This window comes from Pleurodeles waltl, chromosome 7 (assembly GCF_031143425.1).
Source record: "Pleurodeles waltl isolate 20211129_DDA chromosome 7, aPleWal1.hap1.20221129, whole genome shotgun sequence".
Lineage (NCBI taxonomy): Eukaryota > Metazoa > Chordata > Amphibia > Caudata > Salamandridae > Pleurodeles > Pleurodeles waltl.
The window spans coordinates 1485668932-1485693152 of NC_090446.1; positions in this window are offsets into that span (position 1 = coordinate 1485668932).

Here is a 24221-nt window from a genome sequence, read left to right on the forward strand (position 1 = left end):
GACACCTGTGGTGGCAATCAGAGCAGTTTCTATGCGGTTGTTGGGTCTTCATACAAATTGCAAAATCAGAATCAATTTGCCAAAGCCAGTGGTGAATTTGTGACCACTATTTGCCACCTTTCTCTTATACATCTTGTTTCTTGAAAACTATTACAATTGATTATTACTATCTGCAAACCTTACTGGCAATGCTCTGTCTGGAATCTCACAAAATGTCTGAAACATTTCTGTTTTATTTCTGTAGTCATTTCCATGCCACTGGTTTGCAAAACTAGACAAAAGACTGCAATGTAGCACACCATTTCTTCTACGCCTTTTGTAAAATCAGACTTGATATTTTCTATAAATTTACTGCCTTACAGTGCAACTGCTATGGCTGGTTTCCAATATGGACAGCCAGTGCACACGGAACGCCTTGTCTCTGTTTATAATTTGCTATTTAGTCCCATCACTCAAACTTAGACCCAGATTTAAGAGGGCCTAGCGCCTCCTTGCACCACATTAGCATCATTTTTTTATGCTAATGTGGCCCAACGAGCCAAAATCGCTACGCCAGATTTACAAAGTGGTGCAATGCATGTAACCAACCTACAATCAATAGCACATAACCATGTTTTGTTTCAAATAAAATACATTTACTGCAGACCTGGGCCTGTTTTGTGTGAGTGATGAGTATATTATTTGTCACAATGTATGAAATATTCTGTCCAGAAGCCGTAGCCCATCGTTGAATATAACCTCTCTTCTGCTCCTTGGGTATTTCCAAGATCTTGAATTTAAGCACAAGGACATCTACATATCTCACCACTATTCACTTGCCAAGACTCATCTTGTTACCACCAATTCCCCAGCTTTCTTAGCAAATAAGTCAACACATAACAAGCCTGGTTCTTTTCCACATCACAGTCCTTATAGCATGAGGGCAAATCACATCTGATAAACAGGCACCTGCACTTAATAGTAAACTTGTATGGACTCTCCTTGCTATGAGGCATAGCTGCCTCACTTTTGAACTAGAAGTCCGCTGTTGTCTGTTTCCCTGACAGAGACTCTGCAGTGGACACAGAATGCTGCCAGAAGCCTGTCTAACTCCCCTTTCTTTGTTTAATTGTAATATTTTTTTATGGATGTGTCAGTGTCTACCTTGGTTTTTGGTGTCACTGGCTCCCTGTTTTTGTTTTTTCTGTTACTTGAGATAAGTAAGTTTAACAAACTGTGTCTGTGCTTGATCCCTGGCAGCAAGTAGTCCAAATACATTTGCACTTGGTTTAGATGTCTCCCCTCCTGGTCTGTGTGCAAAGTTTGGCCATAATCACTCCTAGATTTTGTAAAAATGAATTAACGAGAAAAGTTTGAATATATTTATTCAATAATGATTCCTCACAGAATGCTGTTAAATTTAACAGTACATGGGGCCTGCACCCGCACACCTACACACACACACACACACACACACACACACACATACACACACACACACACTAACACACACACACACACACACACACACAAAGAAGGACTGGTCAGGCATGATGGAGAAAGTTGATAAATAAACACAACACAGAGATTGCAGTTAGTCAACATATTACAAAAATGTATTCCAGTACATAGTCTTTGAATCAAAGGAGGAGAGCTGCATTTCGTTTAGCTTGTGCATAGTCAGCAGAATTGCTCTTTTCATTGGGTGAGGAAATGTTGATGGAAATATTGCCATTAGATCTTTTACCGTACAATCCCTTGTAAACACCACTCGCATCCTTATTAACTACCTCAGTCGTTCCATCTTGTTCAAACACAGATCCACCCATAGAGGGTTTAATAACCACAATATGTGACTCATTTCACCATTGACAATTAATCATTATCTAGCAAGACTGCTGAGCCTTTAATTTTGTATACCCCCCTGGGTTCACCATATTTACTTATATTAATTATTTTCCTGTGGTAATTCACTCTTAATTGGTCACCACTTTCCACTGACATTTTCTTCACAGAATACCTAGTTGCTATGCATTTTAAATTGCTGTTCAGACACAGTCTTCGGTATTTGGATGTTTGTCTATGGTACATTTACACCTTCCATTTATTTCAATGCTAATGACCTGTAAACTTGCAATTGAGTAATGGCCAGTCTAACCCTAAGTAATTGAAATTGAGTTCTGCCTATGGCGTGGAGGTGGTGCTGTATGACTAAAGTCTTGTTATAAAGGCTGCTTGAATTGCAATATGTCACTTTAACACCATTTGATTGGTTTCTTTGATCAAGCAATTAGCTCTTTCCACCTGGCTACTGCTCTAGGGATGACAGAATGAAGACTTATGTTCTACCTCATTCAGCTTCAATAGATTCACCATCTTTTGAGACACAAACCATACCCCATTATCACCAAACAATCGCCTCAGGAATCCTTCATGGCAGAATAATTCCTTCAAGAGCTTAATTACCTCAGAGGTAGTAGGTTGGGGCACACATTTCACCTCAAACCATTTGCTATAAAAAAGACATTTATACCAATGGCATAGCACATACCAAGGGGCAAGTCATTCATGGGTCCTATGAAGTTGATACAGACTTTTGGCCAAAGACCTTCTGGTAACCCAACAGAAGTCATAGGGCATTTATTTACCAACAAGGTTTTATCAGCACTGCTACAAATGGAGCATTGACTGACATAGACATCAAAATCATGGTCCATTGATTTTTTTTTGTCCAGTCATTCCTACGTGACTCTCAAGAGCCAAAGCTAGCAGTTTTCCTTTCGAAGATGACGGAGCAACTAGAGCATCACCACGTAAAACAACTTCATCTGCCACAGTGAAATCATCCTTTATCATATGACTTCATCTAACACCCCTTCACAATACCCTTAACAATGTGCTCTTTCACCATCATTAAGGTGTTGTCATACCTAACAGTTGTCAACCATTCGTTGCTTGTGATTACACTATTTGAGTCACCAAAGATACTATCATGGTCTTAGGGCTGTCATTTTTGCTGATCTCATTTTAGCTGGCCTAAGGACTTTGTGCACTTTACCACTGCTAACCAGTCCTAAAGTGCTTGAGCCCTCTCCTTAAAATGTGGTGGAACTGGCTTATATCCAATTAGCACATTTAATTTACTTGTAAGTCAGTGGAAGAATGCTACCATTTGTTCCCAGGGCCTGTAAATTAATGCTACTAGTGGGCCTACATTACTAAATGTGCCACTCACTTAAGTAGCCCTTCTCTAATATGTCTCAGGCCTGCCACTGTGGCCTGCATGTGCAGTTTTAGACTGTCATTTTGACTGGGCAAAATAAACCTCTTGCTAGCTCGAAACCTTCCTTTTTAGAACATATAAGCCCCCTAAAGTAGGCCCTACACAGCCTCTGAGGCAGGGTGCAGTGTATTTAAATGTTGGTAATATAGGCCCTCATTATAACTTTGGCAGTAACTGCCACCTACCGCCATGGCGACGGCAGCCACCATAACGCCGCCGTGGCTACCAGCCGTCCACGCTTATTATGACCGTCTACGGTATTCCCCCAGAAGGCTGGCGGAATACCGCCAACGGTCATGGCGGCGGATGGCTGTAAGGTGGAGCTGCTGACAGCACCGCCACGCCAGCAAAACACCGTCGACCGTATCATGAACAATGATACAGCCTGGCGGTGTTTTGCTGGTGGACGCTGCTGCTGCTGACAGCAGCGCTGCGTCCTGTCTCCAGCCGGAGGACCCCCTGCAAGCAGGTAAGTCAGGTTCTCCTACAGGAGAGGGGGGTGGGGGGTGTTGTGTGCGTGTGTGGGGGCATTGTGTGGGGGGGTGTATGTTTTGGTATGCATGCATGCAGGTGTGATTCGCGTTGAATGAGTGTGTGAATGACTAAATGTGGGTGTGTTGTGAATGTGTGTGTGTGACAAAGTATGTTGGTGTGTGTTGCAGTGTGTATGTGTGCATACATGGGGGGACGTGGGTATGCGTGTGTGTGGGTGTGTATATGTGCGGGAGGCAGGAGAGGGAGGGGGTGGTGGGGGATGATTCTGGGGAGGGGGTTGGGGGAGACTCCTATCAGTGCCAGGGAAGGTATTCCCTGGCACTGATAGTGCTTATTGCCATGGTTTTCATGGCGCTATGATTGGCACGAAAACCCTGGTAGTCGGTGTGTTAAAGTGGCTGTCTGTGTTGGCAGTTACCGCCAGGGTCATAATCCCATTTTTTTTTACCGCCGGCCTGTTGGCGGTATTACCGCCACTTTAACACCTCGAAACCTTCCTTTTTAGAACATATAAGCCCCCTAAAGTAGGCCCTACACAGCCTCTGAGGCAGGGTGCAGTGTATTTAAATGTTGGTAATATAGGCCCTCATTATAACTTTGGCCATAGTTTTTTTGATTTATATGTCCTCATAGGGACAAAGCCCTAAATTCATTTTTCACTATGGCAAAGCCTATCTCTCCCATAGGATAACATTGGAGTTACTTATTTACATTTAATAAGTGATAATGTTCAATTGGGAGCAGGTAGACAAATGACTTTGGTGTCTAATGAATTGTAATTAAAGTCTTCTTAAATGGTAAAGTCAGATTTATAATCCTAATTCTAAAAATTCCACTTTTAGGAAGAAGGCATTTTATTGTCCCAATTACTTGGTGACTGCTCTCTATTCTAGGTCACACGACTAGGTGTAGTTAGCAGTCAGTTATTTGTGCATTGCTTCCAGACAGTGCGACAAAGGGAAGCTAGATGTTGGCTTGATGGGACACTCTCAGGAAACAAGGGAAATTAACTGTCACATACCACACCTTCACATCACAAAGGCCCTGCCTGAGCACTCTCACCAGGGGGTCTGACACTAAGCTATTGTGAGCCCAGACAATCAGGGGCTAGGGCAGGAAGGCCGAAAATTACAAGCATTTCTGGGAGGTGGAATCCCCTGGAAGCTTCCCCCACTTCAAAGTGGCCAACACGTACAGGGAGTGCAGAATTATTAGGCAAGTTGTATTTTTGAGGACTAATTTTATTATTGAACAACAACCATGTTCTCAATGAACCCAAAAAACTCATTAATATCAAAACTGAATATTTTTGGAAGTAGTTTTTAGTTTGTTTTTAGTTGTAGCTATGTTAGGGGGATATCTGTGTGTGCAGGTGACTATCACTGTGCATAATTATTAGGCAACTTAACAAAAAAAAATATATACCCATTTCAATTATTTATCATTACCAGTGAAACCAATATAACATCTCAACATTCACAAATATACATTTCTGACATTCAAAAACAAATCAGTGACCAATATAGCCACCTTTCTTTGCAAGGACACTCAAAAGCCTGCCATCCATGGATTCTGTCAGTGTTTTGATCTGTTCACCATCAACATTGCGTGCAGCAGCAACCACAGCCTCCCAGACACTGTTCAGAGAGGTGTACTGTTTTCCCTCCTTGTAAATCTCACATTTGATGATGGACCACAGGTTCTCAATGGGGTTCAGATCAGGTGAACAAGGAGGCCATGTCATTAGATTTCCTTCTTTTATACCATTTCTTGCCAGCCACGCTGTGGAGTACTTGGACGCGTGTGATGGAGCATTGTCCTGCATGAAAATCATGTTTTTCTTGAAGGATGCAGACTTCTTCCTGTACCACTGCTTGAAGAATGTGTCTTCCAGGAACTGGCAGTAGGACTGGGAGTTGAGCTTGACTCCATCCTCAACCCGAAAAGGCCCCACAAGCTCATCTTTGATGATACCAGCCCAAACCAGTACTCCACCTCCACCTTGCTGGTGTCTGAGTCGGACTGGAGCTCTCTGCCCTTTACCAATCCAGCCACGGGCCCATCCATCTGGCCCATCAAGACTCACTCTCATTTCATCAGTCCATAAAACCTTAGAAAAATCAGTCTTGAGATATTTCTTGGCCCAGTCTTGACGTTTCAGCTTGTGTGTCTTGTTCAGTGGTAGTCGTCTTTCAGCCTTTCTTACGTTGGCCATGTCTCTGAGTATTGCACACCTTGTGCTTTTGGGCACTCCAGTGATGTTGCAGCTCTGAAATATGGCCAAACTGGTGGCAAGTGGCATCGTGGCAGCTGCACGCTTGACTTTTCTCAGTTCATGGGCAGTTATTTTGCGCCTTGGTTTTTCCACACGCTTCTTGCGACCCTGTTGACTATTTTGAATGAAACGCTTGATTGTTCGATGATCACGCTTCAGAAGCTTTGCAATTTTAAGAGTGCTGCATCCCTCTGCAAGATATCTCACTATTTTTTACTTTTCTGAGCCTGTCAAGTCCTTCTTTTGACCCATTTTGCCAAAGGAAAGGAAGTTGCCTAATAATTATGCACACCTGATATAGGGTGTTTGTGAGAAACTGGGGCTGATTGCAAGGGCCCCATAACTTTTTGCCCCCATTTTCCACTTTATGCTGGTGTTTTCCTGACTCTGATGGTGCCCTGGGTACTGCTAACCAGTCCCAGGGCCTGTGCTCTGTGTAAAATGGATATGCAAATTAGGCTAATTATAATTGGCTAAGTTAACCTACCTATAAGTCCCTAGTATATGGTAGGGCATGTAGGTTTAGGGACCACAGCATAGGTGGTGCACACCTAGGTGCATTGCTGAGGTGCCCAGTGTCATTTTAAAAGCAAGCCTGCCTTGCTGGCTGCTTTTAAATTAAAGTTATATGCAAATTCGACTTTGGAATTAAAGGTACTTCCAAAGTCTTAAACTACCTTATTTTTACATATAAGTCACCCCTAAGGTGTGCCCTATGTGCCCCTAGGGCTGGGTGCCATGTAACTATAAGCAGGGACTTTATAAAAATAGATTTATAAGCCCTGGTGAGGTAAAAACAGCCAAATTTGTTTTTCCCTCATTGAAGTAAATGGCCTTCATAGGCTAGAATGGGCAGACTTTATTTTAAATTTTAAAGTCTCCTTAAATGTTACATACCAAGAATTTGGTATCAAATTGATTGTTATAATAAATCCCACAACTTCCAGTTGTTGGATTTAATATAACTAGTGCAGGTAAAAAGTTTAGACTTTACCTAAAAAGTTGCCAATTTCAGCTCTGCATTGTTTTTGCTCCTGTGCTCTGATTGGCCAGCCTGCAGCAGCTTCTGCCAGGCTACTTTAATGAGGTGTGAAGTGGCCTGACTTCACACAAAGGAATGTGCTTGGGGGAGAGAATCTCCCCTCAGCAGATGGGGAAGCAGGAAGGGGGAGGGCTGCCAAACTGGTCTTCAAAGGCAGAGAAGGACATCTGGAGCACCCAGCAACACCCCCACATCCTGCAACCCCAGACAGCTAGGTGCCCCCTTGATTAGATTAGGAGAGGGCAGGAGAGGGGTGTGTTTATGATTTTTAGCCACACCAGTGGGTGGGCTCAGCCAGATCTCTCCTCCAAAAATCAGATTCATCCATTTTGGATTTTTAGAGACTATTGCCTTCTGGGATGGATTTTTGCCACACTTCCCAGGAAGTGGTCATCACAGGGGGACGACCCTGTCCCTGATTGGAGGACCAGGGCCCCCCTGCTTTTCACCCAGGAGCAAGGATAAAACTGGCAGACCTGCACCCACGCCTCAGATCCCCACCAAATTTCAAGAAGAAAGAACTACAAGGAGAAGAAGGACTGCCCTGCTGGACCCCTGGCCTGCACCTGGACCCTGCACTCAGAAAGACTGCACCAGCTGCACACTTGGGCTTCACCACAAGAAGGACTTTGCCTGGCTTCCACTGGTTCAAGGAGGGACTCCCTGTTTGCTACAGGTGAAAAATTGCTAACCAGAGTCCCCTGCACCAACTCCTGAAAAAGTGACCAGCTGACCACTGTCCAGTGGCCAAAAAGGAGTTTGCGCCAGGTGCATTCTGGGAGTTGAAGTCCGCACTTCCCAAGGACCATCACAGAACTTCTGGACCCTTGGGGTGAGCTGTGGACCCCAAAAGAACCTTAAAAGAACATCTGGGTGAAGCCCCAGAAGTTTGGAAAAGATTGGAGAAATTTTAGAAAAAAGCTCCATAAAGTGACCGACTCGACGCGGAAATTCTAGCCGGCTTGCCTCAACCGCGACCCGGCCTGACTTCGTGGTTCGTCCCGGTCAAGAAAAACATCCGAAAAAGAGACTAAGTCCGAACGTAAAAAGTTGACCGGGACCTTCCAGCCATCGTATCCGAGAAGGGCTCCACGGACGTCGGATCAAGATCCAGGTTTACCCCGGTCGAAGGATTTTCATCTCGAAAAAACGACTAAGTCCGAAGGTAGAAATCACCACCGAGGAAACCGACTTCGCGTATCCGGACAAGGGCTCCAGGAGGTCGGATCCAACTGGCAGGTTCGTCCCGGTGAAGAAAAACTTCAAAATAAAGACTAAGTCAGAAGGTAACTTTTTAACCGAGGCCTCCCGCGACCTGTAGCCGAGCAGGGCCCCATCGCGGTCGGCCTGAAAGTTTGACTTTGTCCCGGTCCTGGTGCAACCAGATGACCCGATTGGCGCTTTTTGTTTCTATGCGCTAGAAAATAATAATACTTTAAAAATTCATATCTCCGGTTCCCCTGAACCGATTTTAATCGTTTTTGTGTCATTTTAAAGATAAAAATATAAGCTATTTTTATAAATTGGTTTTGGATTTTTAAACTGTTTCCTGTGTTTTATTTAATTACTGTTTTGTGATATTTGAATGCATTACACTTTGTCTCCTAAGTTAAGCCTTGACGCTCGATGCCAAGCTACCAAGGGTAGAGCTGGGATTAATTTACTGAGACCTAACTGTACTTTTGTGGAGGTTTGTGGCTTGTTGCTAGGTGTAGGTACCTACCTGCCCTACCAATAACCCATTTTCCAACAGTGTTGATGTCATTAGACCACACCCCTTCTCATTACAGAGATGCACATCACCTAATATGCTTAATTGGTAGTAGGCTTTCGAGCCTATACAGCTTGGAGTAAGACAACATGCATAAAGAGGATGATGTGGTCAAAATACTAATTTGCCTAATAATTCTGCACTCCCTGTATAAATATTGGACCTCAGACACCAATTCTTCTGTGCGCATCTGGGTCTATGGCCTTTCCCAAGAAGGACTGCTGTTGAGCTGTCCTCCGGTCTGGGTGAGAAGGGCTGGGTCTAAATCTCTAAACCCAGATCCACAAAGTAACTCCAAGGGCTAGTTGGCTGGCTTCCTGATATGAAGCCTCAGGTACATAACATGCTTCCAACTATCTTGAACCCAGCACCTTGATCCTGCCATCTTTACATCCTATATTGCTCAGTGGTGCCACCCCCGTCCTGAAACCTTAGAATTGGGCCTGAAGATTCTCTGCCAGCCGCAGTTGACACTTTGCACTTTTTAGCCCTATATTCACTTACATCTTTAAAATTCAATATCTCCGGTTGGTCTTAAATTATTAATTAAAATGATAATAATTTTTTTGGTATGGTATCTTTCTTGTGTTGTGTTTCAATTTATTGCACAAATACTTTACACATTGCCTTTGAGTTAAGCTTGACTGCTCTGGACCAACCGAAGGTTGAACACAGGTTAATTTAGGGATTGCTTGTGACTTCACCCTGAGAAAATTGTAGTTGCTGCTTGAGAAGGGTTTCACTTCCCTGCAACCAGTAGACCAATTTCTTACACACACCTCTCAACCAGTAACCCCGTTTCTTACAATCCCTATTTTGTTCTTTATCACAAGTGGCTTGCCACATATAATCTGCAAAGACATCAATTCTACTTGAAATATGTTCTCTTTTGAATGATAGTCCTGTAGTTTACATGCCAATTTGGCTATTCCACACTCTAAGATACTAACAAGTTACTCATGGTCAGTTCTGATTACAACTTATTTCCTCAAAGGAAGCCCTTACTGCCCATACACATTCCAGTATCTCATGTTCGATTACTGAGTGCTTGCTTTCTACCCCTCTTAATTTACCTGAGGTGAAAGCAATGGTATTTTCAACCTTATCTGTTTTCTTGACTGATTACTGCTCCCAGTTCTATTGGGCTTGTATCAGTGGTCACAATGACAATGCATTGTAATAGTTTCATCAAATGATTGCAGTGAAGGGTTGTCCGATGGAATATTGATGTTAAGAATATCATGTGGACAGAATATTGTGTAAACAATATTGAGGACCAAAATATCGAGAAGGTAAGTGCATAAATAGTTAAGTAAAGATTTACTATTCTTAACTTCACATCTATATTCCTTGAAGGTATGTGTTGTGAAGGTAAATATATGTGGAATTAAGTATAGTAAAACTTTGCTCATTGTTCATGAACAATTTTGCTATAAATCAACACGTCATCCAGAAAGGCTATTACATCATGCAAGTCTGAAAACAGCTTATTCATGACATCTTGAAAGACAGTAGAAGCTGAACACAATCCAAAAGGTAATCTACAAAATTGGAATGCTGCACTGGAGTGACAAATGCAAAATATTTCATGGATTTTTGTCCAGTTGTGACTGATAAATGGCCTCACTGAACTCCATGGTTGTGAAGATTTTGGCTTGATTCAATCTCTTTGACTTTTCTTCTATTAATGGTAGTGTTTGGTAAAGATCTTTGCTTAAATGGATCAAACTATCTTTCTTTCTCTATATGCTAAATGCTAAATATTTCTTTGCATTGTTCAGGAATGGTATGGACACTGTCTTCCATGATGCTGAACAGATGGGTTTATTTTCGTTCTAATCTTCTGGTGTTCTAGACATTTTATGAGCCATAAGTTCTTGGAATGATTCTGCTGTGCTCCAGTGATGCTCTCTTATCCAGAGTATTATAAGTATCTTTTATGATTATGGTAATTACTGAGCCAGCGTTGACTAAAATGTCAACATTGTTTCCATTCACTTGTACATAACATTTTGTTTGATTATGACCTTCTTCATTGTTGATGATGGCTACTAGTTACACTAAGGGGCATATTTATGATGCCCCTAGCACCACCTTGTGCCATATTTGCATCATTGTTTTACACAAATGTGGCATTAAAATGGCATTTCCCAAGCGCTGTATTTACAAGCATTGCACCACTTTGTAAACCCTTGTGCCACATTATGCCTGAGACAGACATAATGCATTCAAGGGGAGGTGTTCCCATGTAGGGAGGCCCAGAAAATGGTACAGTGAAATTTACTAGATTTAACTGCACCGTTTCTAGTGTCATTATTACCTCCTGTCTAAGGCAGGCATTAGGATGATGCTACTAATAAAATCAATGGGCCTCCCTGTGCTTTGCTGCATTAGAAGCATAATTTATGATGCAAAACCAGCAAAGGTCCACATTAGCACCATAAATTATGATGCTAATATGGACACGACCACCATGGTGCGTTGTAGTGTAAATACGGTGCACAAATGGTGTTGGGGCACTAGAAAAGTGGCACATCATGAATGATGTGCCACTTTTCCACAAATATGCTGCTATGTTTTCCATCAAATCATTTTCATCTTAGTCTTTTTCTGAATCACATTCCTTCACAGCAAATACTCTTTTTGTCATACTTTGTAAAACTGTCCTTTTTTTCCCAACCTTTGCACAACTTACTCAGTGCTGAGCAATTTTGGTAGATGGTAAATTAAAATTTGACCCACAACAGTAACACACCAGTTTATCATTGAGAGGCATGGACTCTTTGGTCTTGTTGATTTTATTTGCCATGTACTTAGGTACTTTCCTTTCTTAATGAATGACATTGACATCAGAGTGATGGCTGTCAGGCCTATGTAGCATCTTAACTCCCTTGGAGAATCTTACTGTACTTTTGATAGTAGAAAATACCTTATCAAAGATTTTTTTCTGTAATATAAGAGTTTCTCTTGTGCCCTCTCACTAATGTGGTATGCATGACCACATGGTCCTGAATCATTGTGTGCATATCCCTAAACGACCATGTTTTGACTAATATCCACCAGGGGGACAACATAAAATTTAGTTGATTCATCTTATACTTGATAGTGTTAATAGAAATGTTATCTTTTTATGATCACACCCAAAGTTGTATTGCGTTCTACTATTTGCTTCTATAAAAGTGTCCCACCTTTCACCCACAAACAATTGTTCATCAAGGCTTGCTTCCTGGCTGATTCATAAATAGTCCTGTGGATTGCCTTTAGTTTTTTTTAAAAACATCTACTTCGCTGGGTCCAGCTGGTGGTCCTGGGATTTCCAAGAAGGTAGAAAGCAAAGCCACCACTTCATTGCTCCTAACATTATGCAGTCTCCACCAATTTAATAAATAAGTTATACCAGTGATACACTTTTGTCAAATCAGCTTGAGAAGAACAGCTAAAGTCAATGCACGGCGAAAATGATGGATGATATGTAAATGGTGTATGCATCATTTATGTCAAAGAAATGACTTCACCTGGTGGTCAAAATGAATAAAGCCTTCCTCTGGTGTCATGAAAATGGCGAATTCTAATCACAGTAAGAGATTCCCTCTAACCCGTTTGGTCTGTGTGCAACCTTTGAAGCAATGTATGTTTATCACAAACAGGACTTACTGGCCACAGGTTAGTTATTTATGCCCTCATTTGATGAAAAGGAGAGGGACTCAAATGTGTTTGTAAATTTTGAAGGGCTAGCTTTGTTATCTGTTTTCAGATATGTTGGCCCAACCATATACTATAAGGACAATGACAACAAAGAGTAGGACTTGCCATAAAAAGAACTATAAATTAGTAATAAGGCAATTGGTAAATGTCAGAAATAATAACTATGTCTGTCCCTGTTTTCATTTCTTGCTGTCTTCTTCTCTGCCTTTCTGCAAATGTATGGTCTCCTACTGTTTACTGGTGAAGCTTGCCAGCAAATGTTCGTTGTCATCATCCCTCACCAATTTTCAATGTGTGTATGTATGTACATATGTATCTATGTGTATGGTATCTGTTAGAAATTGGGGTCCTGTTTGACTGGGGTTCAGGCCCTGGTCAGCAGCACCCTTAATCATAGTAACCATAACCCAAAAACACAAATAATCACATTTAATCCAAATATATCTTTCAATGGAAATAAGTCCAAAGTAGGCAGACCCATACTCTTTACAAAAAAATCTTTCATTTTTTTTTTTTTGTTCTCAGCTTTCACAAAAGTCGTATTACATTGTATTTTAATTTTGTTTATTTAATTTAATTATTACATTGTATCAAACAACATTGTGACATATACAGTATATGTACAATGGTTTCCTTATTTTAAAAAATCTTATACAAAGAAATAATTACAAACAAAACTGTACAGTATCCAGATTGTTAAAATATCTCACCACTGTCACACACTCATACATGCTGACCCATTCATACCCCACCTCACACATACTACAAGACCCCCAGTCCAGCAATACCCGTATACCAATAAAACTGAATCTGTTATTCTACTGCCTTCTGTAGTGGTGTCCCAAAATTGGTTAGTTCATTAAAATTGTCAACACACATTTTGGTGGGTTTTCATGCTTTGGACCACCTTCTTCAGGACCAAGCACACATGTAGATTACTTCTATCCACCTACAAAACCCACAAAACTTTTCACTGTCTGCACAGCAGACAATGAAAAGCGCAACGGGTGCAACTGCACCTGTCGCACGGCCAAAGCACCGCCGCATCCATTTGGAGCCGGCTCCCACGTTGCGGCCGACATCCCCGCTGGGCAAGCGGGCAGCAACTTGGTTTCCGGCTGCCGGCCCACCGGGGATGTCATAATGGCCACCGTGGGAGTGCGGCCACATTGGCGGCCGCACAGGAGTTACAACTTGGTGGTTGTAATGAGGGCCAAAGTCTATTCAGGTGTAAATATGAGGCTGTGCCCAGCTTCTCCCTCCCATAATGACCCATCAAATCACACCTGCGATCCCTTTGTATGTGGCTTTCTAGAGAGAACACACAAAGCATAGATGTCACCCAACCCAGGCATGCACTCAAAGACAGACTGCAGGCTCAAAAGCAGGAAAATGACAACTTTCTAAAAGTGGCATTTTCCAAATTGGTATGATAAATTCAACTTTGTCATTAAATAGAATTTATCATTACAATTCTATAGGTACCTAACATGATCCACCGCCTGTCAATTAGGAATTACAGGTTATTAAAGGTAATAAGGAATCCCAAATGTTATTCTATGAGAGGGTAGGCCTTACAGTAGTGAAAAGAAATATGGGAGTTTGTCACTACCAGGACATGCCAAACTTAAAAGTGCATGTCCTACCTTTTACTTACACAGCACCCTGCCCTATGGACTTCCTATGGCCTACCTTATGGGTGTCATATGTAATTAGAGGGGAGTGAAAGGCTTGGCAAAGGGTTTTAAATGCCAAGTCGACATGGCAGTGTAACACTGCATTCAGGCTGCAATGGCAGGCCTGGGACAAGTTTCAGAGTGCTACTTAGGTGGGTGGCACAACAAGTTCTGCAGGCCCACCGGTAACATATATTTTACATGGCTTGGGTGTGAAATATCACTCTACAAGGGACTTACGAGTAAATTAATTATGAAAATTAGGTATATGTCAATCAAACCATTTTAGAGGAGTGAGCACAAGCACTTTAGCAATGTCTTAAGGCCAACAAAAACAAGGTCAAAAAAGTGAAGCAGAAAGACAAAACGTTTGAGGGTGATCCTTCAGAGAGGGTCATCTTTGAACAGTATTTCTATAGTGCAAAGCTAGCCAAAAGGCAGCGACACTGTACATGGTTAACAATAAGTATGTCCTCAATGAGTAAGAGGAGAGTACGTTTGGTTGTGGATGGTTAATGCATTGTGATGTAGTGTTGTTTAAAGAGGTGATCCTTCAAATTTTTCCTCCAAGTGATTCGGTGGTTCTGATGGATACAGGATGTCTTTCCAGATACTGGATGACCTCTTATTTAATGTTTTAACACTTCTTAGTCTGCAGGATAAGCAAGGGTTCTGGTCATGTAAATGATGCAGCTGGCTTTGAAGATGTGCAGCAGGCCCACAACAGGATCCAACAGAGTTCCATTATGATATAGCCTTGGATGAGCCATGTTGCAGTGTGTATGATGCTCTAAATGGTTCTCTAAATGGTGCCGGGGGTACATGGAGTATGGCATTGCTAACATCCAGATGTAAGAGTATGAAGGTTTGAAAAACTGTTCTGGAAGAAACTATTTGACTTTCTTTAGGAGAGAGAGATAGTACCAGGCCTTTTTACCTTTTTTTGGCAATGTGTTCCTGGAGGGTGAAGTTGGTGTCTAAAGACAATACTAGTGACTTGGCATTCGATGAGAGTTATGGTTCAAATCCATCAAGGCAGGGCTGGCTCCTCCATTCGTCTACCCGTCGCCCAACCGAAATGCCCATAGAGTTGAAAAATAAAATGGTAATGCAGTTAATTCATTACCATTTTTTCCCTCAACCCATCCCGAACCAAGTGTCAGGAGTGGGCGGGGCCTGCTGAGCGGCAGCAGCAGCAAGGAGGAGTGATGAGCTGCTTGTGAACTATTTTAAAGTGTGACAGCTGGATTAGAGAAAGCACAGGCCTCCAGTGCTCTTAAGAGCACTGTGAGAGGCCACTCCCTCCAATCCTAGCGCTGCTTTCATGCTGGTCACCAGCATGAAAGCAGTTCTAGGATTGGTTAGGGGTATTTGCTGGAGCCTGGGAGACAGAGCAGAACACAGACCTGAGCGAGGACGTCTTGCAGCAAGCTAGGTAAGTGGCTATTTCTTTTTTATTTACTGTCTCCACTCACAGGGCATACATGCACCCACCCACCACCCATTTCCTGCTCCACACTCTAAGTACTTGCCAACTGCTGCTGGATCAAGGTTTATGTCATTGAGCCTCATTTGGATTGTATCTTGTTTGTTGCACATGATCCCTGCCTTGGTTGGGCTAAGCTTCAGGTAGTTGCTGGACATCCAGGTCTGGATGATGCGCAACCAGTGTTTGAGGGATTGAGTATCAGAGGAATAGGAACCTTTCAAGTAGTATGTTTCTCACCTTTCTTTTCCTTAAGCTACTGGCTGTGTATCTGTTCTGTTATTGTGCCTCTTTCTTTTATTTTCACCTCAACAGATCTCCTCCAGACATTTGTATGTTGCATTTAGTCATATTACTTTGTCATGTTGTGTGTTTTCTAGCAAAACACAGTCTTGACTAGTCTCTTGCTCAGTAGCCCTATCCACAGCTAGTAATGCAGTCGCTTGACAACACTCTGTTTTGCACAGAACAGTCTCCATTGTGACCCCTGTCTCTGAGTCTCACATTTCTGCTGTCTTACTGGACCCTCAGAAACAGTGGGCTATATTTATTAAGTAACTGTGTTCATATATGCAAAATGCTCAGTGTAGCATCACCAAGTACCCACACCATTTGTTCCATCCACCTTCCACCTGCTAATTTATGCAATTAGGGAATATCTGGGGCAGGCCAGCACAAAAACCTAGGTTTTGGTGCAAAGTCAGAGTTACTAGGATGCTTTCTGCAATCTCATGAATTTTATTTCAGAGAGATGAAGACCTTTAGGGGCATAGTTCTACTCTGTTTGCGCTGAATTAGTATATATTGTTTTTACACTAATTCAGCACAAACTTAACTCCATTTATATTTTGGAGTTAAATACTTTTTTTGCCTGCAGAAAACTGCCTTGCATCAATGAGATGCAAGGTAGGCGTTCCTGGGCAAAAAATTACTCTAAGGCCCTAGTGCCTTATTAATCCTCCTGTACATAAATGGTGCACAGGAGGGAGGTGGGCCTAAATAATGGCTTGCTTAGCACCATTATTTAACACCTGGCTCAGGTCAGGCGTTAGGGGACCTGTGGACATATTTCCATGGTGGAACCACAAATGTGACTGGAAACACTCATCACAATATTGCAGAATGAACTGTGCTTATGTGCGTATGGGAGAAAGTGAATCACATATTGAATAAATCTTAAGAGGCAGGCATTCAAAGAAGCTCATTTTACAAAGTGAATGATAATTTCACCCTATGGACTTTTGGAGGCCCAGAGCCACAGCTGAGTCGTTTGTTACTTTCTCCAGCTCACCAAGTTTAGTCATATTTTTTTGACCTACAGTAGTAACATTTTCCTGTATACTGCTCCTTCAAATAATATGTTCTCTATTGTGTTTTATCCTCCGAACAACCCTACTGAATAAATATGTGTTTAGAAAAGGAAATAGATAATTTATTTCCCTCAAGTTTTGCATGCTGCCATTTTGAATCGATTTGCTATCTCACAAACGCTCATAAAATCCCATGAACATTTTGTAAAAAAACACCTTCATAGTGAAATGTGGCCGTGTCGCTTTTTTATGCACACCTCCTGCACAAACCTCTTGCTTGTGCAGTCTTTCTAATATGTCAATAGAATTTCTTGTGCAAGGTGAGTATTCGGGCGAAAATGTTTAGCAAAATCTTAAAATGTGAAATTTCAAGGATTTTTATGAAATTTGATTAAAATAATGTATTGCAATTTCGTTAATTTCACCAGCATAATTTACTCTTACCTAGAAATTACCTTCCCTCTCCATGTGGCCATAAATACTTCCCCTGGTAGCATGATTTCAAGTGAATCATTAATCAAAAAAACTACTGTGTGAAATTCTGCAAGTTCTGTTTATCAGTAAGCACATGCCCCTACACTGTACATCAAACCATTAGGGAAGTATTTGTGTATGCTCATATAGGGAGTGCCAATACATGACACAGTTCATCACTGTGTCTCCTTTACACCCTTAAAAATAAGTGCAGGCTTTTCCTAGTTCAAAATCTCTCCATTTTGGAGCATCTGAATAACCTCTTTGTCTACTGGCGGTAGAAGGTATTTTATGCTGCACAAAGTGAGTATGTTTCCCACTGTCGTTTAAGGTGACTCTAAGTGGCAGATGATTACTTTCATCCCAATCCAAAACCTCATTAGTTATTGCATATTTTACTATCTCTCAAAGATCCATAAACCTATAGTTGAGTAGCATGGCCTACCCTGGCACCATGAGGCAATGCTAGGGGAGAGCTCCCAGCCGGCTACAAAAATAACGTAAACATGCTCCACGCATTCACCAGCTCACTAACTCCCCAGGGTGAGAAGGGTATCTAGAGGCAGTGCGATCACCTCAACCGATCTGTCACAATAGAAGAGCAAGATTGTCATTGTATCTGTGGCCATCTTGGATCCATGGACTGGGCAGGAGGCACGTGCAAAGCATACAGTGCACTTAATACCTAAATCAACCTACCACAGGGTTGGGGACTAGAGTCTCCCCAGAAGATCGGGAGAATAACTGCTGCCAGCTGAATTTGTCATTCCCCCGATGATGGGACAGGGTGCAAAGAGACACTCAGATAGCAATTGACCAGGAATGTTAGAGCAACCTCGCATCGCCCATTCGATTGATTGGACCTGCCAGCTCAGATGGGTTAGCGCCTTCAGTTCCCTCAGTGGGTGACAATTTCATGTTGGAACAAGTGAAAAGCAAGAGCCACTGATGTGAAGCAGTTCTTGGCCTCTCCCTCTGGGGTGAGTGGAACCCCGACCCAAGGGAGGGGAGCCAGCATCCTAAACGTAAAATGAGCATGGGCATCGCAGCTAGGATATTCAGGTCATCCCTATCAGACTGAGTGAGGACACACTGCCATTGGGTTGCCCACTGGGATTTATTGCAGAAACAACATCCAGAGCAAAGGATGCCCCTTCTAACCATGGAGACACCACCATGAGAGGGGAAGCCAAGCATAGTGAAAGGCAACAGTGATGACCTACTAGAAGGAAGAGCATCCCATGGTGTGATCTTCCAGCATGGGTGAACTGCGAGTGATCCCACATAGTGCACCCATAACCCATGCAGGGTATAAGTGACTTCCACAGAAGGGGGGAACTTGGGCTTATGGATCCACAAGTGACGCCATAGATGGTGAGCAGAATTTGCGGTGCCGCCAAATATTCATAATTTTTTCAAACAAGAAGCAGTTATCTACCTGATGACACATTTAAGAAATCACTGGCGACCAATAGCCAGGGATACCTTAAATTGTTTTTGGTAAGCGATTGCCTCAAACATCCACCCATGATACACTCAATATATGCTTCAGGAGATGACCCCCGGCATGGTGTTATCAAAGAAAAAAACACAGATCAACAAGCTGTTGCCAAAGGAGATCTCCAATCCTGCTTAGCAGAGCACTAGCAGTAACTCACTAAGAACCTATCAGAACAACTCCAAACTGTTAAATCAGAACTGCATGAAACATTGAGTGAACTGGCAAAGGATGCCTAGATAATCGGATCTATAGTGAATGTCATTGAGAACTCCATCTCCTTTCTGCAGGCCGGCACCAGTGAAAATCAGACAACTATTGCCAAACTGTTTGAAGAACTGGGAGCTGTTGAAAGGAAAAGCGAGGATCTAGAGGACAGGTCGCATAGGGATAATGTGAGAAGCTGCATCACTAGCGAACACATGGAGGGATTGGATCCCATAGATTTTTGTCCTAGACATTTCTCCCATATTATAGGTCCCAAGGCCTCAACAAACACTTGAATAGTTAGAGGCCATAGGGTGTTGCACTTGCTGGCAGGACCAAGCCTACCACAAAGGATTTGAATATCAAACTAGTTACATTGGATATGAAGGACCTTATCCTGAGAGCAGGTCAGCAAGATTACTCAATAGAGTTTAAGGAATGTATGATTCAGCTATATCAGGGGATACTTCAAGACACTACAGAGGTGGGGGCCTTCCTTGAAATCACAATGAAACTTCTAAATTAACAAATCAAGTACAGATGGGCCTTCCCCTATGCAATGATTTATGAAATAGGCGGAAAAGCTAGATTAATTAGGTCTTTGGAGGAGTGAGGAGGAATCTTGGAACTGCAGGATCACCAGCAGTTTCAGAGGCATACATCACATCAGGGAACAGTGCAGAATATCCTAGCAATGTTTGGAAAGAACAAGCAAATCCAACAAGCACTGGAGAGAAAAGTATTTGATGAAATGAAAATGCTGTTGGGCAAGCGGGGCAATTCCAATACTCAGGGGAATCACTTGAGGCAAGAAAAGATATCCGAAGAGGATTGAGCAATGGAGGCATCAGCACTGGGTCAGTGGACCCATGGTGCGGTTCCCTGACATACCTCAACTGTGATGCCCACATGTTGTCAGTTATATGGTATATGTTTAGTTTATAGGTTCAAATCAAGAAGGGGTTGCAAGTTCAAAGGGTAGGGAACACTATCCACATGACACACCCAGCAAGCATTGCCTACTCAGAGACAAATGATGCAAGGAGATTGACATGGACCTGGGGTTGTCAGGGGCCTAGCAGGCCTACTAGACTGAGACATGAGTAGACTCATACCATGGAGTGCGCTATGTATCAATACTCCAGTCAGGTGCCAAAAATATGGAGGGCCATCTGAAATGAGTCACCTGCTATTGTATGTCTCCAAGAAACACACTTGCTGTGCAAGGGCACATGGCTCATGGCAAATATGCTCTACCCTATGCAGTTCTTTGCATCCCCAAATACCACATAATCTGGAGGTGTCATGATAGCAATCCACATACCCCCAACCTAAAAAAAAGTCTTCACCGACTCAATAGTCATAGTCACTATGGGGGTCATTCTGACTCCCGCTGGCCGCGGTAACCGCAGGGCCAGCGGGAGCCGCTGAATGACCGCACCGCGTTCAAATGACCGCTGCGGCCATTCTGGCTTGCCCGCTGGGCTGGCGGGCGACCGCCAGAAGGCCGCCCGCCAGCCCAGTGGGAAAGCGCCTTCAACGAGGAAGCCGGCTCCGAATGGAGCCGGCGGAGTTGAAGGCGTGCGACGGGTGCAGTGGCACCCGTCGCGATTTTCAGTGAAAATCTTAGTGGGGCCCTGTTAGGGGGCCCCTGCAGTGCCCATGCCATTGGCATGGGCACTGCAGGCACTGCAGGGGCCACCAGGGGCCCCACGACACCCGTTACCGCCATCCTGATCCTGGCGGTGAAAACCGCCAGGAACAGGATGGCGGTAAGGGGGTCGGAATCCCCATGGCGGCACAGCGCCGCTGTGGAGGATTCCCTGGGGCAGCGGGAAACCGGCGGGACACCGCTTCCTGTACTGCCGCGGTCAGAATGCCCATGGATGCACCGCCAGCCTGTTGGCGGTGCATCCGCGGTCCCCGGCCCTGGCGGTCCATGACCGCCAGTGTCGGAATGACCCCCTATGTCATTATCAAAGGTCTGCTGAGAGGATGGGACATTACAGTGGAAGGCTTGTAAGCCACCATTAGCAATCAGGAAGGCTACATCTCACATACATCAAAAAAGATAATCGTGAGTTAGAAGGGAGAAATAATTTGGGTGGGTGACTTCAACATAGTTTTACACCCTTCCTGTAGCAAGCACCCAACTGATGAATATAAGGAAGGAATGTCATAAGCGCTTTTGGACAGCTTAAACACTTCAGCTGTGTGAGCTATGGAGAGAGCGAGAGACACCCAGGGGAGGGAGAGTACACAGTTTTTCCCTGCAGTCGTAAAACCTTTTCTTGAATTGACTAGATATGGGGTACTATTCTGCTGCTTTTTCAATCTGTCAAGATAGACAAAGGCCTTATAGCTATCAGACCACGCTGTGGTTATGTGTATTTTTGTGCAAAGGGAGTAGACAATAGATTAAGCCTTGGTGGTTAGATGCTAGTGTCCTGAAACAACCCAAAAGAGCTCAAACTGAAGACTACTTCACAATCCACAGGGAGCCCTGATGGCAGTAGTCTGGGATGACTTCAGGGCGGTTATCAGGGAAAAGCTATAGCAATCAGGTATGAACAAAAATTGAGATGTTCATTGAATAAAGGCAAATTAGAACTAGAGTTAAGATAGTGAACCACAATATAATGAATAAAAATGTATCACACTTCTGAAGGAAATGAAAAAATAAGACAGTAGTCACCTGACTGATAATTTTTTTTTAAAAATGTTATTGAACGGAAAATAAAAATTATATGAAAAAGCTAACAAGACAGACAAGCTCTGGCATCCAGACTGCAACTGATGAGTGGCGCAACACACATCAAAATGTCAGAAGAATGAATGAGAATGCGACAGAGACAGAACAAGAAAAGGAAGATGCATTTCTTGGCTTTTATAAGCAACTGTTGCAAGGCCATCCTCAAATAGCAGTGAGCACAGACTTCCTCCAACCCATCCTGTCCTTCCTGGAGCCAGTATGTTAGAACATGAAAATGAGATTACGCTGCAGGAGGTAGGAAGGATTATCAAACACTTATTGTCCCTAATGCCCCAAGCCTGGATGGCCTAAAGTTAATTCATTTGCAGATGACTTGATGCCTTATTTGATTAACTTGTTTAACTTACTGCAGGAAACAGGAGAGGAGATGCGTGCTGTGAAAGATGCAGTCATTACCCTGATACATAAACCTAGCAGGGTCAATGAGCAATTCATGACATACAGACTGATCTCACTTCTTATCTCAGAGTTTACACAAAAATGTGTCCATAAATTGATCAAGTATCTGGAAATTCTCTTGACCCCAGCACTGACCGACATGCCGCTGATCCCAAAAAACAAGCAGCCATAGTGAGGTGGGGATCACTCTTTGTATCTTGAATAGGTTTGGTGGAATGGCTGCATTAAAGATTAGCATACTCCTACACCTTCTCTAAACCAAGCCCTCCCAGTAACCCCTCCAACACAGTTTTGCAGTTTTATTCACCTTGCTCTAAATTGATATGGAAAAATGATAAATTCAGAATAAATAAGAAGGCCATGCAGAGTTCTAAAGAGATCAGGGGACTGGGAGCGCCTGCCTTATTTTATTTCTTTATTGGCATTTATAACTTCTGTAATTAACATACATAAAAGTATGATACATAAGCACTGAAACACGTACAGTGTAATAGGAAAAATAGTAATAATTACAGTCGAGCTTCCCAACCAACTATGAATGAAGCAAAGAATCTTGATGCATTCAGTCACTACAGGCACAAGAGGGTAGTCGTGTGTGGTTAAACAAGCTTGAATTTTAGTCAGGAAGCCTTAGGAGGAGCCTGATAGTACACAATACAATATAGGAAATCAATAAAATAACATTGTGTTAACCAAAAGAACAAGAAAAGAAGAGAGCAGAAAGAAAGAACAAAGCTGTCTGGATAGTGCACACAGTCGCTATGTCTGGGTACCATCAAGAGCCAGTGAGGGGAGGTGAGTGGAAGAGAAGAGGGGCAGCAATGAGATTCCTAGGTGTGGCAGTCACCTTATGGAAAGCAAAATATGTCGTCCCACTCCTTAGGACCCATAGATGGAAAGTGGAGATTACATCAAAGATATATGGCACAGCAGTTTAGGCCAGCGGAATAGTCAATTCAAGCGTAGAGTAGTTTGTCAGGTGTGATCATGTGTCCTGTGCAGGATTCCATTTGTTAAATCTGGGGCAACTGTATAGTGTCCCGGTAAACATTTTACTCAGCTGGAATGGAGTGGGGTAGGCGTGGTGGACATAATCGAACTGTGTATATTTTAGGCGTGCATTGCAAGAAACTTGTTTGATGTGCTCTAGAGCCATTGACCCATTGTTTGGGGGTGACTTGCATATTAAAGCAGTAATTCCAGCAACATTTACTTCAATTTTGGGGGGCCACCCAATCATGCTGCAGTGCCGCATAAAGGTTAGATGCAGCCCTACGGCCCAGACCACATGTGAGGAAGCATTGCAATCCTGGGTGTATTGGTGGTAGTATGGTGCCTGGGGGCCAGATAGCTGCAATCGTTGGTCAAGAGTCACCCCGTGGGGGATTATAATTTTTTTTAATTACTTTTGGCCATTTTCTGCCCCTTGGAGGGCACATCTGCTCTATTTGGAGGCCCACCTGCCTCAGGGGGCAGAAAAGCCCCTAGCACCAGGGATTTCTTCATATTATGTTTCAGTGCAGCACCTTGGTCAAGGTTTGACCCTACAGGGGATTATAATTGTTTTCAATTACTTTTGCCTGTTTTCTACCACCCCCTCTGGGAATATCAGCCCTATTTGGAGGACCATCTGCTCCTGGGGTGGCAGAAAATCCACTAGCACCAGGAATGTCTTTATATTATGTTTGGGGGTAGCCCCTTGGGCAAGGGTCCCCCTATGGGGGATGATATGTTTGAAATTACTTTTGCCAGTTTTCTGCCCCCCTGGGGCAGATCATCTCTATTTGGAGGACCATCTGCCCCTGGCAAGAGGGGGGGGGGGCAGAAAACCCGCTAGCACCAGGGGAT